The 16765-nt window shown below is 47.1% G+C and overlaps 1 protein-coding gene across 4 annotated transcripts in view; it reads right to left on the bottom strand.

Moving 5' to 3' along the window:
- Positions 1 to 16027, bottom strand: part of SLC6A17 (solute carrier family 6 member 17) — a 1431819-nt gene extending 1415792 nt beyond the window's left edge. For 2 of the 4 annotated variants that reach the window (XM_073615860.1, XM_073615859.1), the window contains exon 1: positions 15809 to 16027. The gene's annotated coding sequence lies outside the window, so the exon portion shown is untranslated. The other 2 variants (XM_073615858.1, XM_073615857.1) reach the window with 1 other exon arrangement.
- Between the last annotated feature and the right edge of the window lie 738 nt (positions 16028 to 16765).

The raw sequence follows: 16765 nt of genomic DNA, 5'->3' as shown, positions 1-16765 counted from the left end.
TGCACCCGTTCGCGGCCTGATGGTGCGGCGCACGCGGGTGCACGGCGGTCCACGTGTGCGCGCCGTCGCCCGTGCGGGTGCCTGGTAGCGCGTCACGCTGACGCGCTCACCGGGAGGCTACTTCAGACGACACCAGCACCCAGGTCGGGTTGCTGGTTTGTCGTCAGCTGTACCCTGCTCTGTGTTTGTTCCTGGTTCCTGATTCTCTGATACTTGATCCCTGCTTGTTAAATGACCACTCTCCTTGTCTGCCGGATACCCTGACCTCTGCTTGTTAAACGACCACTCTCCTTGTCTGCCGGATACCCTGATCTCTGCCTGTTTAAACGACCACTCTCCTTGTCTGCCGGATACCCTGATCTCTGCCTGTTTATAAGACCACTCTCTCCACTGGCCTGATACCCCCTGATCTCTGCTTTCCGAAGGACTTTCCTATTTGCCTGTTTAATACCCCTTGACCTCTGTTTCCTGTACTATTAGGTACACCGTTCCTGCACGGTTCCGCCAGGAGGCCTCCCACAACCCAAGTGAACCTGAGCCTTCTTGCAGCAACTACCGGAGACCCGTGCCTCCGCGTGCTTCCGATCCCCTGTACCACCCTCGGGGGTTCGGGTGCGCGTGTTCGTAAGGGCGAGCCACTCTCGGCATCTCGGCCTCGGTGAGTATTGACGTGACAGTACAAACCAGCCAGATGTCCGAGGCCGACAGAGCGCGCTCCCCATTGGAGATCCTATGCCAACAGGTCTCCACCCTGGCAGACTCTGTGCAGAGGCTACAGGAGGGATACACACAAATTGATAGCCGTCTCCAGCAACTGACGGGTCCACTCCCTTCTGCCGCCGCGGCTCCAGCACCTAGCAATGAAGGCCCGCTTCCTCAGGCTGCTGCCAGTCCTACGGTCGTAATGGCACTTCCGGAACCTAGGGTCCCCACACCGGAACGGTTCTCAGGGGACCGTAAAAAATTTAGAGCTTTTAAGAATGCATGCACACTCTACTTTGCTCTGCAACCCCGAACCTTCGCATCAGAAGTGGTCAAGGTGGGATTTGCGATTTCTCTGTTGTCAGAAGAACCTCAGGCTTGGGCCCACGGCTTGATGGAATCAGGGAGTCAGGTGCTTAATACTATCGACACGTTCTTCGAAAGTATGTCGCAGTTTTATGATGACCCACAACGCATGGCTACGGCCGAAGCTATCCTGCACCACCTAGCTCAGGGAAGGAGACCAATTGAGGATTACACGGTGGAATTCCATAAATGGGCGGCCGACACTAACTGGAATGAGCCAGCTTTACGCTATCAGTACCGCCAAGGCCTGTCGGAGCTCCTCAAAGATGAGTTGGCCAGGATGGAGACCCCCGCATCTTTGGAGGAGTTAATTCAGGCAGCCACCAAACTAGATAGACGCTTGCGGGAACGTCGGTCAGAACGATTCCAAAACCCCCGCCCTGCGTGGACGGCTTCAAGACTCCAACCTATTCCAATATCATCACCTATAACAGCTGGGTCTACTACTCTTCCCGACTCCGAACCTATGCAGCTTGGTTTGGTACGGCCACCTCTAACCTCAAAAGAGAGACAACATAGACGGCAGTCCAACTTGTGTCTCTATTGCGGGGGAGCCGGTCACTTCCTGCGCAACTGCCCGATAAGGCCTAGTAAGTTCTTTCAGCCAAAATCAATGACTTACCAAGATAACAATACCCCTAAATCTTACGTCATGTTGTTTATCTCATTACAGCTACCTGCCGGCGATCATTGATTCGGGTGCATGTAGTTGCCTTATGGACGCTGCCCTGGCCCGGAACCTGCATGTGCCCTTACAAACCAAAGCTCAACATCTACAGGTTCACTTGGCTGATGGGTCTCTTCCCAGCTCAGGTCCAATCACCCAAGAGACTCGACCCATTCTAGTGACTACTGATTCTGGACACCAAGAGCTCCTACGCCTGGACCTTATTCATTCTCCTATGTTCCCAGTCATTTTAGGCCTACCCTGGCTACAGGCTCATGATCCTTTGATTCAATGGAGTTCTAAGGTGGTCTCATTTCCTTCTTCTTACTGTTCTCAACACTGTCGTCCTTTGAAGCCCAAGATATGTGCTACAATTTCAGCTCCTTCAGTTAACCTCCAACATGTTCCTCAGGAGTATCATGAGTTCCAGGAGGTCTTCAGCAAACAAATGGCCGATTGCCTCCCGCCACATCGATCGTATGACTGCCCAATCGATTTACTGCCAGGGTCAGAGATTCCATTTGGTCGCATATTTCCTCTTTCAGAAATGGAGCTGGAGGCTCTCAAACAATATATTGACGAGAATCTGGAAAAGGGGTTCATCCGTCCCTCATCCTCACCTGCCGGAGCGGGTATATTCTTTGTCGGGAAGGAGGACGGTTCCCTTAGACCTTGTGTGGATTACCGGCAGTTAAATAACATCACCATCAAGAATCGGTACCCATTACCGCTCATCCCAGAATTGTTCCAACGTTTCCGGTCAGCCAGAGTCTTTTCCAAATTAGATCTCCGGGGGGCATACAACCTTATCAGAATTAGGGCCGGAGACGAATGGAAGACGGCCTTCAGGTCCAGGTTCGGGCATTTTGAATAATTGGTGATGCCATTTGGGCTTTGTAATGCTCCGGCCACTTTTCAACACCTGGTGAACGACATTTTCCGCAAATACCTAGATGATTTCCTTGTGGTCTACTTGGATGATATTCTAATTTTCTCTTCTACACTTGAACTTCACGGGGTCACGTCAGGACAGTTCTGGCCATTCTGAAACAACACAAACTCTACCTAAAAATGGAGAAGTGTGAGTTTGAAAAATCAGTCGTGCAATTCTTAGGGTTCATCATTTCGGCAAATGGGGTGGAGATGGATCCCCAAAAGATACAGGCTATCCAAGAGTGGCCAGCTCCAACTGACAAAAAGGGAGTCCAACGATTTATAGGATTCGCTAACTTTTACCGGAAATTCATCGTTGGATTCTCCACTATAGTGGCACTCATCACTCAACTAACCCGCCGGCATGGCTCATTCCAGTGGTCCCAAGCAGCACAGGGAGCTTTCGTGAAACTAAAGGACCTGTTCAGTTCCGCTCCCATTCTCCGGCATCCTGATCCTTCTCAACCGTTCGTATTAGAAGTGGACGCATCAGAAATAGCCACAGGAGCAATCCTTTCTCAAAGACAAGGACCCAAAGCCATCTTACATCCAGTTGCATTTGCTTCCCGAAGACTCAGTGCAGCAGAATTAAATTACGATGTAGGTGACAGGGAGCTGCTGGCCATAAAATTTGCCCTGGAGGAATGGAGGTATTTACTTGAGGGGGCACTCCATCCAGTGATGATCTTCACAGATCACAAGAACCTTGAATACCTCCGAACAGAAAAACGACTCAAACCCAGACAAGCTCGTTGGGCCTTATTCTTTTCGCGCTTCAATTTCCACATTTCTTATAGACCTGGTGTAAAGAATGGGAAGGCAGACGCCCTTTCCCGGATGTTCTCAGCAGACCTCCAGACTTCGGAACCAAGCACGATTCTTGCGCCTCAAAATCTCCTCGGGTTGGCACAGACAGACTTAGTGTCCTCCATCAAGATTTCGTCCAATACATGTACGGACCCAGAGGTACAGTCTCTGAAGAAAGATGGAGGTCTCTTTTGGATCCGGGGTAAAATTTTTGTACCTCAACGAACTCGGTTAACAACCCTCAAAATGTGCCACGACCATAAGTTGGCCGGCCACTTCGGGGTTAGGAAAACAGCTGACCTGATCTCTCGCTCCTTCTGGTGGCCGGGTTGGAGACGGGATTGCAGGGAGTATGTGGCCTCTTGTCCCCCGTGTCAACGGAGCAAGGGCCAAAACACCAGATCCTGGGGTTTACTTAAACCACTACCTATTCCAGAACGACCGTGGTCCGACGTATCTGTAGATTTCATCGTGGATCAGCCGGCCTCAGAAGGCTACACTACTATTTTTGTTGTGGTCGACCGTCTATCTAAGATGGCCCACTTTTTGCCCATGGAAGGTACCCCTTCTGCAGTAGAGACAGCCAATATCTTCCTGAAAGAGGTCATAAGACTTCACGGTGTACCAAGGAGTATAGTGTCTGACAGAGGCGTGCAATTCACGTCCAAATTCTGGAAGGAACTCTGTAAAGCCTTGGATATTAAAGTGTGCCTCACGTCAGCCTACCACCCTCAGAGCAACGGCCAAACGGAGAGAACAAATCAAACCTTAGAGCAATACCTCCGTTGCTTCTGTTCGGGATCCCAAGATGATTGGGCAAAACTTCTTCCATATGCAGAGTTCGCGTATAATAACTCAATTCACGCGGCTACCAACCAAACGCCTTTCTGGGCCAACTGCGGATTTCATCCCACTTTTCTGACTAGTGACATTCCCGAAATAGCAGTCCCTGCAGTGCATGACAGAATAACATCCTTGCAGACTAACTTCCAGAAAATCCAAAACATGTTACAAAAGGCTCAAAAGGCCTACAAGGAGCAGTATGACCGAGGTAGGAAGGAAAACCCAACATTTAATATAGGGGAAGAAGTTTGGTTGTCCACCTCTAACCTCAAGCTACAGTTGCCATTCCAAAAATTGGGACCTAAATTCATTGGCCCTTTTCCTATCAAAAGGATCATCAATCCTGTGGCCATGGAACTAGCTCTGCCTAAAACGTACAAGATCTATCCTGTCTTCCATGTATCTCTGTTGAAGCCTGTTGTGTCCAGTCCTTTTCCAGAAAGAGGAGAGGTTCCTCCCCCACCAATCAGGGTGGATGGGGAGAACGAGTTCGAGGTGGAGGCTATCCTGGGTTGTAGAAAGAAGGGCAGGCAGCTACAGTACCTGATCCAATGGAAAGGATACCCACCTGAGGACAATTCTTGGGAGCCCGCAAGGAATCTACATGCTCCTCGCTTACTTCAAACCTTTCATCGAGACCATCCGGAGTTGATGTCTAGCTTGGGCGTCCAGTGTCCGCCCTTAAGAGGGGGGCACTGTCACGAGAGACAAGTCGCCTCCGATCGCCGGGCTGCGGGGCGCATGCGCAGTGGGCTGTTGTTGAGACGTGTACCCGTTCGCGGCCTGATGGTGCGGCGCGCGCGGGTGCACGGCGGTCCACGTGTGCGCGCCGTTGCCCGTGCGGGGCTACTTCAGACGACACCAGCACCCAGTCGGGTTGCTGGTTTGTCGTCAGCTGTACCCTGCTCTGTGTTTGTTCCTGGTTCCTGATTCTCTGATACTTGATCCCTGCTTGTTAAACGACCACTCTCCTTGTCTGACGGATACCCTGACCTCTGCTTGTTAATTGACCACTCTCCTTGTCTGCCGGATACCCTGACCTCTGCTTGTTAAACGACCACTCTCCTTGTCTGCCGGATACCCTGATCTCTGCCTGTTTAAACGACCACTCTCCTTGTCTGCCGGATACCCTGATCTCTGCCTGTTTATAAGACCACTCTCTCCGCTGGCCTGATACCCCCTGATCTCTGCTGTCCGAAGGACTTTCCTATTTGCCTGTTTAATACCCCTTGACCTCTGTTTCCTGTACTATTATCTACACCAGTTCTGCACGGTTCCGCCAGGAGGCTTCCCACAACCCAAGTGAACCTGAGCCTTCTTGCAGCAACTACCGGAGACCCGTGCCTCCGCGTGCTTCCAATCCCCTGTACCACCCTCGGGGGTTCGGGTGCGTGTGGTCGTAAGGGCGAGCCACTCTCGGCATCTCGGCCTCGGTGAGTATTGACGTGACAGGTAGGCTGCATCTGACAGGCACTGGTGAGGCTGCATTTGACAAGTAGGCTGCATCTGACTGGCACTGGTGAGGCTACATCTGACGGGTAGGCTGCATCTGACAGGCAGGCTGCATCTGACAGGTACTGGTGAGGCTGCATCTGACAGGCAGGCTGCATCTGACAAGCACTGGTGAGGCTGCATCTGACAGGCACTGGTGAGGCTGCATCTGACAAGCAGGCTGCATCTAATGGGCACTGGTAAGGCTGCATCTGACGGGCACTGGTGAGGCTGCATCTGACGGGCACTGGTGAGGCTGCATCTGACGGGCACTGGTGAGGCTGCATCTGACGGGCACTGGTGAGGCTGCATTGATCTCTTGTATCATGTCTGCAGTCTCTGACCATCTCCTGTATCGTGTCTGCTAGAGATGCACCGAATGTAAATTTTGCTAATACTTATTAGCAGTGTGTTTAAGTTTAGGTAAGAGATTGCAGACATGATACAAGAGATGGTTAGAGACTGAGGATATGATACAAGAGATGGTTAGAGACTGATGACATGATAGTCAGAGATGGTCAGAGACTGCATTGTTCTTGAGCTTTTCTTGCACTAAAGGTGCCAATAATGACCAACAATAAATTCATATTAATTTAAATAGATGATATTAACCACTTGACGACCGCCTCACGCCGATGTACGTCGGCAAAGTGGCACGGACAGGCAAAATCACGTACATGTACGTGATTTGCCTTCCGCGGGTGGGGGGTCCGATCGGACCCCCCCCCGGTGCCCGAGGCGGTCGTCTTTTGTCCAGCGGCGATCCGTGATGAGGGGGAGACCATCCGTTCGTGGCCCCCCCCTCGCGATCGCCGCCGGCCAATGAGAACACTCCTTTGCTGCTGTATGCTAAACAGCAGCAAAGGAAGTGATGTCATCTCCTCTCGGGTCGGTATTTTCCGTTCCGGCCCGAGGAGAGAAGACATCTATGTGAGTGCACAACACACACACACACAGTAGAACATGCCAGGCACACAAAACACCCCGATCCCCCCCCCGATCGCCCCCCGATCCCCCCCCAATCACCCCCCCCCCCCCGTCACAAACTGACACCAGCAGTTTTTTTTTTTTTTTTTTCTGATTACTGCATTGGTGTCAGTTTGTGACAGTTACAGTGTTGGGACAGTGAGTATTACCCCCCTTTAGGTCTAGGGTACCCCCCTAACCCCCCCTAATAAAGTTTTAACCCCTTGATCACCCCCTGTCACCAGTGTCACTAAGCGATCATTTTTCTGATCGCTGTATTAGTGTCGCTGGTGACGCTAGTTAGTGAGGTAAATATTTAGGTTCGCCGTCAGCGTTTTATAGCGTCAGGGACCCCCATATACTACCTAATAAATGTTTTAACCCCTTGATTGCCCCCTAGTTAACCCTTTCACCACTGATCACTGTATAACCGTTACGGATGACGCTGGTTAGTTCGTTTATTTTTTATAGTGTCAGGGCACCCGCCGTTTATTACCGAATAAAGGTTTAGCCCCCTGATCGCCCGGCGGTGATATGCGTCGCCCCAGGCAGCGTCAGATTAGCGCCAGTACCGCTAACACCCACGCATGCAGCATACGCCTCCCTTAGTGGTATAGTATCTGATCGGATCAATATCTGATCCGATCAGATCTATACTAGCGTCCCCAGCAGTTTAGGGTTCCCAAAAACGCAGTGTTAGCGGGATCAGCCCAGATACCTGCTAGCACCTGCGTTTTGTGCCTCCGCCCAGCCCACCCAAGTGCAGTATCGATCGATCACTGTCACTTACAAAACACTAAACGCATAACTGCAGCGTTCGCAGAGTCAGGCCTGATCCCTGCGATCGCTAACAGTTTTTTTGGTAGCATTTTGGTGAACTGGCAAGCACCAGCCCCAGGCGTCAGGTTAGCGCCAGTACCGCTAACACCCATGCACGCAGCATACGCCTCCCTTAGTGGTATAGTATCTGATCGCATCAATATCTGATCCGATCAGATCTATACTAGCGTCCCCAGCAGTTTAGGGTTCCCAAAAACGCAGTGTTAGCGGAATCAGCCCTGATACCTGCTAGCACCTGCGTTTTGCCCCTCCGCCCGGCCCAGCCCACCCAAGTGCAGTATCGATCGATCACTGACACTTACAAAACACTAAACGCATAACTGCAGCGTTCGCAGAGTCAGGCCTGATCCCTGCGATCGCTAACAGTTTTTTTTGTAGCGTTTTGGTGAACTGGCAAGCACCAGCCCCAGGCAGCGTCAGATTAGCGCCAGTACCGCTAACACCCACGCACGCACCGTACACCTCCCTTAGTGGTATAGTATCTGATCGCATCAATATCTGATCCGATCAGATCTATACTAGCGTCACCAGCAGTTTAGGGTTCCCAAAAACGCAGTGTTAGCGGGATCAGCCCAGATACCTGCTAGCACCTGCGTTTTGCCCCTCCGCCCGGCACAGCCCACCCAAGTGCAGTATCGATCGATCACTGACACTTACAAAACACTAAACGCATAACTGCAGCGTTCGCAGAGTCAGGCCTGATCCCTGCGATCGCTAACGTTTTTTGGTAGCGTTTTGGTGAACTGGCAAGCGCCAGTGGCCTAGTACACCCCGGTCGTAGTCAAACCAGCACTGCAGTAACACTTGGTGACGTGGCGAGTCCCATAAGTGCAGTTGAAGCTGGTGAGGTGGCAAGCACAAGTAGTGTCCCGCTGCCACCAAAAAGACAAACACAGGCCCATCGTGCCCATAGTGCCCTTCCTGCTGCATTCGCCAATCCTAATTGGGAACCCACCGCTTCTGCAGCGCCCGTACTTCCCCCATTCACATCCCCAACCAAATGCAGTCGGCTGCATGAGAGGCATTTTTATGTCCTCCCGAGTACCCCTACCCAGCGAACCCCCCCAAAAAAGATGTTGTGTCTGCAGTAAGAGCGCGGATATAGGCGTGACACCCGCTATTATTGTCCCTCCTGTCCTGACAATCCTGGTCTTGCATTGGTGAATGTTTTGAACGCTACCATTCACTAGTTGAGTATTAGCGTAGGGTACAGCATTGCACAGACTAGGCACACTTTCACAGGGTCTCCCAAGATGCCATCGCATTTTGAGAGACCCGAACCTGGAACCGGTTACCGTTATAAAAGTTAGTTACAAAAAAAGTGTAAAAAAAAAAAAAAATATGAAATAAAAAAAAATAGTTGTTGTTTTATTGTTCTCTCTCTCTCTATTCTCTCTCTCTATTGTTCTGCTCTTTTTTACTGTATTCTATTCTGCAATGTTTTATTGTTATTGTTATTGTTATTATGTTTTATCATGTTTGTTTTTCAGGTGTGTAATTATTTACACTTTACTGTGCTTTATTGTTAACCATTGTTAACCATTTTTTTGTCTTCAGGTACGCCATTCACGACTTTGAGTGGTTATACCAGAATGATGCCTGCAGGTTTAGGTATCATCTTGGTATCATTCTTTTCAGCCAGCGGTCGGCTTTCATGTAAAAGCAATCCTAGCGGCTAATTAGCCTCTAGACTGCTTTTACAAGCCGTGGGAGGGAATGCCCCCCCCCCCCCACCGTCTTCTGTGTTTTTCTCTGGCTCTCCTGTCTCAACAGGGAACCTGAGAATGCAGCCGGTGATTCAGCCAGCTGACCATAGAGCTGATCAGAGACCAGAGTGGCTCCAAACATCTCTATGGCCTAAGAAACCGGAAGCTACGAGTATTTCATGACTTAGATTTCGCCGGATGTAAATAGCGCCATTGGGAAATTGGGGAAGCATTTTATCACACCGATCTTGGTGTGGTCAGATGCTTTGAGGGCAGAGGAGAGATCTAGGGTCTAATAGACCACAATTTTTTCAAAAAAGAGTACCTGTCACTACCTATTGCTATCATAGGGGATATTTACATTCCCCGAGATAACAATAAAAATGATTAAAAAAAAAAATATGAAAGGAACAGTTTAAAAGTAAGATTAAAAAAGCAAAAAAATAATAAAGAAAAAAAAAACAAAAAAAAAAAAACACCCCTGTCGCCCCCTGCTCTCGCGCTAAGGCGAACGCAAGCGGCGGTCTGTCGTCAAACATAAACAGCAATTGCACCATGCATGTGAGGTATCACCGCGAAGGCCAGATCGAGTGCAGTAATTTTTCCAGTAGACCTCCTCTGTAAATCTAAAGTGGTAACCTGTAAAGGCTTTTGAAGGCTTTTAAACATGTATTTATTTTGTTGCCACTGCACGTTTGTGCGCAATTTTAAAGCATGTCATGTTTGGTATCCATGTACTCGGCCTAAGATCATCTTTTTTATTTCATCAAACATTTGGGCAATATAGCGTGTTTTAGTGCATTAAAATTAAAAAAAGTGTGTTTTTTCCCCAAAAAATGCGTTTGAAAAATCGCTGCGCAATTACTGTGTGAAAAAAAAAAATGAAACACCCACCATTTTAATCTGTAGGGCATTTGCTTTAAAAAAATATATAATGTTTGGGGGTTCAAAGTAATTTTTTTGCAAAAAAAAAAAAACTTTTTCATGTAAACAATAAGTGTCAGAAAGGGCTTTGTCTTCAAGTGGTTAGAAGAGTGGGTGATGTGTGACATAAGCTTCTAAATGTTGTGCATAAAATGCCAGGACAGTTCAAAACCCCCCCAAATGACCCCATTTTGGAAAGTAGACACCCCAAGCTATTTGCTGAGAGGCATGTCGAGTCCATGGAATATTTTATATTGCGACACAAGTTGCGGGAAAGAGACAAATTTTTTTTTTTTTTTTTTTTTTTTTGCACAAAGTTGTCACTAAATGATATATTGCTCAAACATGCCATGGAAATATGTGAAATTACACCCCAAAATACATTCTGCTGCTTCTCCTGAGTACGGGGATACCACATGTGTGAGACTTTTTGGGAGCCTAGCCGCGTACGGGACCCCGAAAACCAAGCACCGCCTTCAGGCTTTCTAAGGGCGTGAATTTTTGATTTCACTCTTCACTGCCTATCACAGTTTCGGAGGCCATGGAAAGCCCAGGTGGCACAAAACCCCCCCAAATGACCCCATTTTGGAAAGTAGACACCCCAAGCTATTTGCTGAGAGGTATAGTGAGTATTTTGCAGACCTCACTTTTTGTCACAAAGTTTTGAAAATTGAAAAAAGAAAAAAAAAAATGTTTTTTCTTGTCTTTCTTCATTTTCAAAAACAAATGAGAGCTGCAAAATACTCACCATGCCTTTCAGCAAATAGCTTGGGGTGTCTACTTTCCAAAATGGGGTCATTTGGGGGGGTTTTGTGCCACCTGGGCATTCCATGGCCTCCGAAACTGTGATAGGCAGTAAAGAGTGAAATCAAAAATTTTCACCCTTAGAAATCCTGAAGGCAGTGATTGGTTTTCGGGGTCCAGTACGCGGCTAGGCTCCCAAAAAGTCCCACACATGTGGTATCCCCATACTCAGGAGAAGCAGCTAAATGTATTTTGGGGTGCAATTCCACATATGCCCATGGCCTGTGTGAGCAATATATCATTTAGTGACAACTTTATGAAAAAAAAAAAAAAAAAAAGTGTCACTTTCCCGCAACTTGTGTCAAAATATAAAATATTCCATGGACTCAATATGCCTCTCAGCAAATAGCTTGGGGTGTCTACTTTCCAAAATGGGGTCATTTTGGGGGGTTTTGTGCCACCTGGGCATTCCATGGCCTCCGAAACTGTGATAGGCAGTGAAGAGTGAAAGCAAAAATTTACACCCTTAGAAATCCTGAAGGCGGTGATTGGTTTTCGGGGCCCCGTACGCGGCTAGGCTCCCAAAAAGTCCCACACATGTGGTATCCCCATACTCAGGAGAAGCAGCTAAATGTATTTTGGGGTGCAATTCCACATAGGCCCATGGCCTGTGTGAGCAATATATCATTTAGTGACGACTTTTTGTAAATATTTTTTTTTTTTTTTTTTTTGTCATTTTTCAATCACTTGGGACAAAAAAAATAAATATTCAATGGGTTCAACATGCCTCTCAGCAATTTCCTTGGGGTGTCTACTTTCCAAAATGGGGTCATTTGGGGGGGTTTTGTACTGCCCTGCCATTTTAGCACCTCAAGAAATGACATAGGCAGTCATAAACTAAAAGCTGTGTAAATTCCAGAAAATGTACCCTAGTTTGTAGACGCTATAACTTTTGCGCAAACCAATAAATATACGCTTATTGACATTTTTTTTACCAAAGACATGTGGCCGAATACATTTTGGCCTAAATGTATGACTAAAATTGAGTTTATTGGATTTTTTTTATAACAAAAAGTAGAAAATATCATTTTTTTTCAAAATTTTCGGTCTTTTTCCGTTTATAGCGCAAAAAATAAAAACCGCAGAGGTGATCAAATACCATCAAAAGAAAGCTCTATTTGTGGGAAGAAAAGGACGCAAATTTCGTTTGGGTACAGCATTGCATGACCGCGCAATTAGCAGTTAAAGCGACGCAGTGCCAAATTGGAAAAAGACCTCTGGTCCTTAGGCAGCATAATGGTCCGGGGCTCAAGTGGTTAATTAAAAAGTTGAATATAATACAATTATATAAAGATTTTTTAAAAACTGTCATTTTCGTTTTCGGTTTTCGGCTAAGTGCATCCTGCAATTTCATTTTCGGTTTCAGCACCAAAATCTCCATTCGGTGCACCCCTAGTGGAAAGGTTTGTTATCCATGGGTCCCTAGGAAGGAGAAAGGGAGGTGTTATTTTGCCACAGTATTCCCAGTGCTAGATGTAATTGGGAGTGAGAAACGTGTTACAGGCCAGAAAAAACCCCAAATACCCACTGATGCATAAGGCAAAGAGGGAACTTTTTAGGAAAAAGGAATTAGCTTGGGCCTGGTTCCCCACCTGGACAGGATGGGGCATGACGTTAATGCAGAGATTAAATAATTATGCAAATTTTATGGATGAAATTGTGAATGATACACAAGAAACTATAGGCTTACTAAATAGGGAATTAAAGTAGAAGTACAGCCAAAGCTCGAACGGAGTGCAAAACAAACTGCACTCCTGTGACCTGGTTTCAGCAGACAGCGGGCTGAAGCCCGATGTTGGCTATTCCTCTCATCATGATCTCCTCATGATCACCAAATTTTATTCCTTTGGCTGGTGTGATCTGAGTTCCTGTTTGAGGGTGGCTACATTCATTCTCCATGGTCTCCATGTATGTGGAAATGTAGCCACCCTCTCTACCCTGCTCCCGAGGATGTACTACAAATTTACATGAGCACAGACGCATCCCCAGCACGTAGCATCACTTCCCTCCTCTGCTCAGCCTCATCACCGCCTACATATCTCCACCACCAGACTCTTATGACCAGCACACAGGAGACTCTTATTTGTGAAGCTGTATTTACTCTGTTTATACTTGAGGGAGCACACACACTCAGCAGAGAAAAAAGGAAAAGAGGAAAGGAGTATGAGGAACTAGGATCAGTTTGTCATAATTGGGTGCATGCCCAGTACAATCGGAATCAGCTATCAACTGGTAACTGTGCACATGACCAGAGCAAATGTGCACTGCTCTTGCATGTAAAATGCAGTGTGAAGAAAAACAAGATGGTAGGGGAGCATGCTGCAGATGTTACTGAATTGAAAAAAATCACAGTAAGATAACCTTTTTGGAAAAATCGACAGCAGCACCAAAATGACGTGCGTGTGTGTATGGCATACATTTTTTAAAAAATAGGTCTAAAGTTTAGAGTCGCTTTTAGGTCTGGTTCACACTTCCTGCAGTGTTCTGGACAGCAGTACCTTTTACTTTTCAAGTGCAGAGCACCATTTACTTTTTTTTTTGCTTCACCACAGTGTGATATTTCAATCATTTCTATACACTGCAGCTCAGCTGCAGTGCACAGAATGCAGGAAGAAACAGAGCTGTGAGCATACAAAAATATAGATTTGTTGAAGATTTCTACCATGGACCACAGCTTAAAGCTCAGGCTCTGTTCAAGGGTGAACATTTGTTTTCTGTGTGTGAATGTCTGCATCTGAGGATTCACTGCTGTCTAAAGAAGAGGCCCTTGGTGACCATGAAACGTTGCTGCCTTCTGTTAGTGGGAATAATGTACCCTGTCTGTATGAACATAGTGTGTTAGTGATATCTTGGACTGTTTTTTTTTGCTTTGGTTGCGCCATCTGCTATTTCACCACAGCACCCTCCTATGACTGGGTCTTACTGCTGTATGGTGTGCACTGGACTCTGTATTTATGCACTATTCACACCAGAACGGAGGCGGAAGCTGCAGAGAATCTCTGTGCAGATATTTGCAACCTTTCTGCAGTGCGCCTTACACTTCTATGCGACACAGCTGAGCTTCGGTGCATAGAAATGAAAAGCAACATTTTAACAAAGTAAAAAAAAGGGGGGGGGACAATGCCTTGCATTATAAAAACGCAGCCTCCAAGACCACCCAGCAAGGACACAGTGGGGTTGATTTACTAAAAGGCAAATCCACTTTGCACTACAAGTGCACTAGAAAGTGTGCTGAAAGTGCACTTGGAAATGCAGTCGCTGTAGATCTGGGGGAAGATCTGAAATGAGTGGAAGATTTTATCATCCAATCATGTTCAAGCTAAAATGCTGTTTTTTATTTTCCTTGCATGTCCCCCTCAGATCTACAGCGGCTGCACTTCCAAGTGCAGTGCACTTGTAGTGCAAAGTGGATTTGCCTTTAGTAAATAACCCCCATTCTGTTTTCTTGTGGCCTTTCTAGGCCCATCAGGGGGCAGTGCCTTGCAAGGTACTATTTTCCACTTTTTGTAAAAACGCACGGCACCGCTCCCTGAACACCACCCAGCAAGGACAGTAGCCAGCAAAGAAAAACAGAACTAGTCTTATGTGCTGATAAAAGATATGAAAGCATTACCAAGTCCGTTTGCTTTAGTTCACACATACAAGCTACAGGTTGGTACTGTATTCTGACTGCTTAAAATGCTTACAGCAAGTGCAAGATAACCCCCATTCAATTGATCAGTTCGACCATGGAAACCTAAATACAAACAGACTGATGAAACAGACAATGTTTTTCTCCCATAGGGGTTGATTTACTAAAGGCCAATAGATTGTGCACCTTGCAAAGTGCAATTGCACTCTGCAAGGGCAGTTGCTTCAGAGCTTAGTAAATGAGGTAAAGCTTCACTTTGCAAAAACTATCCAATCACATGCAAGGAAAATAAAAAAAAATCATTTTTGCTTGCACATGATTGATAGAAGTCAGCAGAACTTCTGCTTATTTACTAAGCTCTGGAGCAACTGCTCTTGCAGAGTGCAACTGCACTTTACAAAGCGCAGTCTTTTTGCCTTTAGTAAATCAACCCCATAGTGTCTGCGCCAGTAAAAAATGCAAATCTGCCATAGACTCCTCATTATAGACTGCCATTTTAGCACCATAAGGAACAACCAGCTCTCCTTCCCCAAACATCGAGCATAAAACGTCAACAGACGATATCATGGCTACAGAAATTAAACATTCAGAGCATCTGAGAATAGCAGTCAAGGTCACGGTGTAATTAGAGCAGCTGGAGCAAGACAGCATGGCTCATCACTTGCAGCTTTCACCAGTGTCCACCTCCCCGGGCCTCCAGGTGACATTGGAGGTCATGAGATGAATAAGGACCCTATAAATATACACTATCTTGCCCTGTCCTCTGCAACTGAAATTCGAACACGAAAACTTGAATGCCCTTCCCTGACAAGGGATGGGATCGTCCTACAATGTCACCTTGTTACCCATCTAGGGTACGTAGATTTTGTGTGAGTCCTGTCCATCGCTGTGAACCAGAATACCACAAGGATGGCGCACTTACCCGCTGCGTGGGATGAAGATCACTGCAGGCGAGAAAAGGCTACACTGATGAGAGCCGACGGGGCAAGATGTCTGGCTCCATTCACAGGGAGCCAGCGAAAGATATTCACGCAAGCGTGACGACGGGACCCATGGGACAAATTCGATCACCAACCCCGATAAAGAGAACCCGAGACCACTCCCTGGGACTTGGCCCAATCAGCTTACCTGGTGGCAAATAGGAGCCTGCTTCCCTCATTTCAACGCACAAGGCTCTAATAGATGCAGCGCTGACGCAATGCTTGAGTCACTCACAAATGCTTGTGAATAGAACCAGCGAATGTGTTAAAGTTGGCGGCGGTGGTGGTGTAGAGAGGGAGGGCAGTCACGGGGCTGAGCGGATCATTCTTTCCTTTATCCTTCTCTGGGGCACGGGTTGAATTCACTTTTAATTACTCAGATTCATGAGACATAAAAAGGACATCAAATATCTTGCTCAGAGCATAGCTGTATTCGTGCCAATAGTCATTTGTAAATAAAGCAAGCAGTTGCGTTACTACTGGGCTCCGGGGCTGTTATTCTGGTGGCTGTACACCCTTCCATAAACGTTTGATTTTTTTCCCAGTCTATCTTTTGTGATAGTATTAATTGATACATAGTTAACAACCAATTTAATCGATATCCCACACACACAGTAAAGTGGACTTCCTGCTCTGTAATTCCTCCTGCTGTGCTCGCCTCCAGAACTTTTCCACTGCCTGTTCCATCCCATGGAACTCCCTACTGTCTATCTCCTATTCTGTCTACCATTAGGTAGATTCTATCTACCAGGGCTTTTTTTCTCAGACAATAGGTGCAGGAACTCCCCCTTTCCGAGTCACCCCTTTTCTCTGCCCCTACCCACCTCCCAGTACCGTCCCTTTTAGACAATATAGAACCTCATTTTGAGGTGCTAAGTAATTTGTATGGAATTTGGTAATGATATCAAGAAAAGCAGTAAAATAGATCCCCTGCAGCCAGCAACAATAGATCCCCATAACAACAATGGACCAACCACAACAAAATTTCCTCACCAGCAACAATAGACTCCCCGCAGCATCAACAGATTTCCGCACAGCCAGCGTTAATAGTCTGGCTGCCATCAACAATAGACCCCTCCACCAACAGTAGATCTCTTTCAACAAC

The sequence above is a fragment of the Aquarana catesbeiana genome, linkage group LG02, assembly GCF_042186555.1.
Source record: "Aquarana catesbeiana isolate 2022-GZ linkage group LG02, ASM4218655v1, whole genome shotgun sequence".
Lineage (NCBI taxonomy): Eukaryota > Metazoa > Chordata > Amphibia > Anura > Ranidae > Aquarana > Aquarana catesbeiana.
The sequence above is the reverse complement of the archived record's forward strand: the minus strand, read 5'-3'. Positions and strand labels throughout refer to the sequence as shown.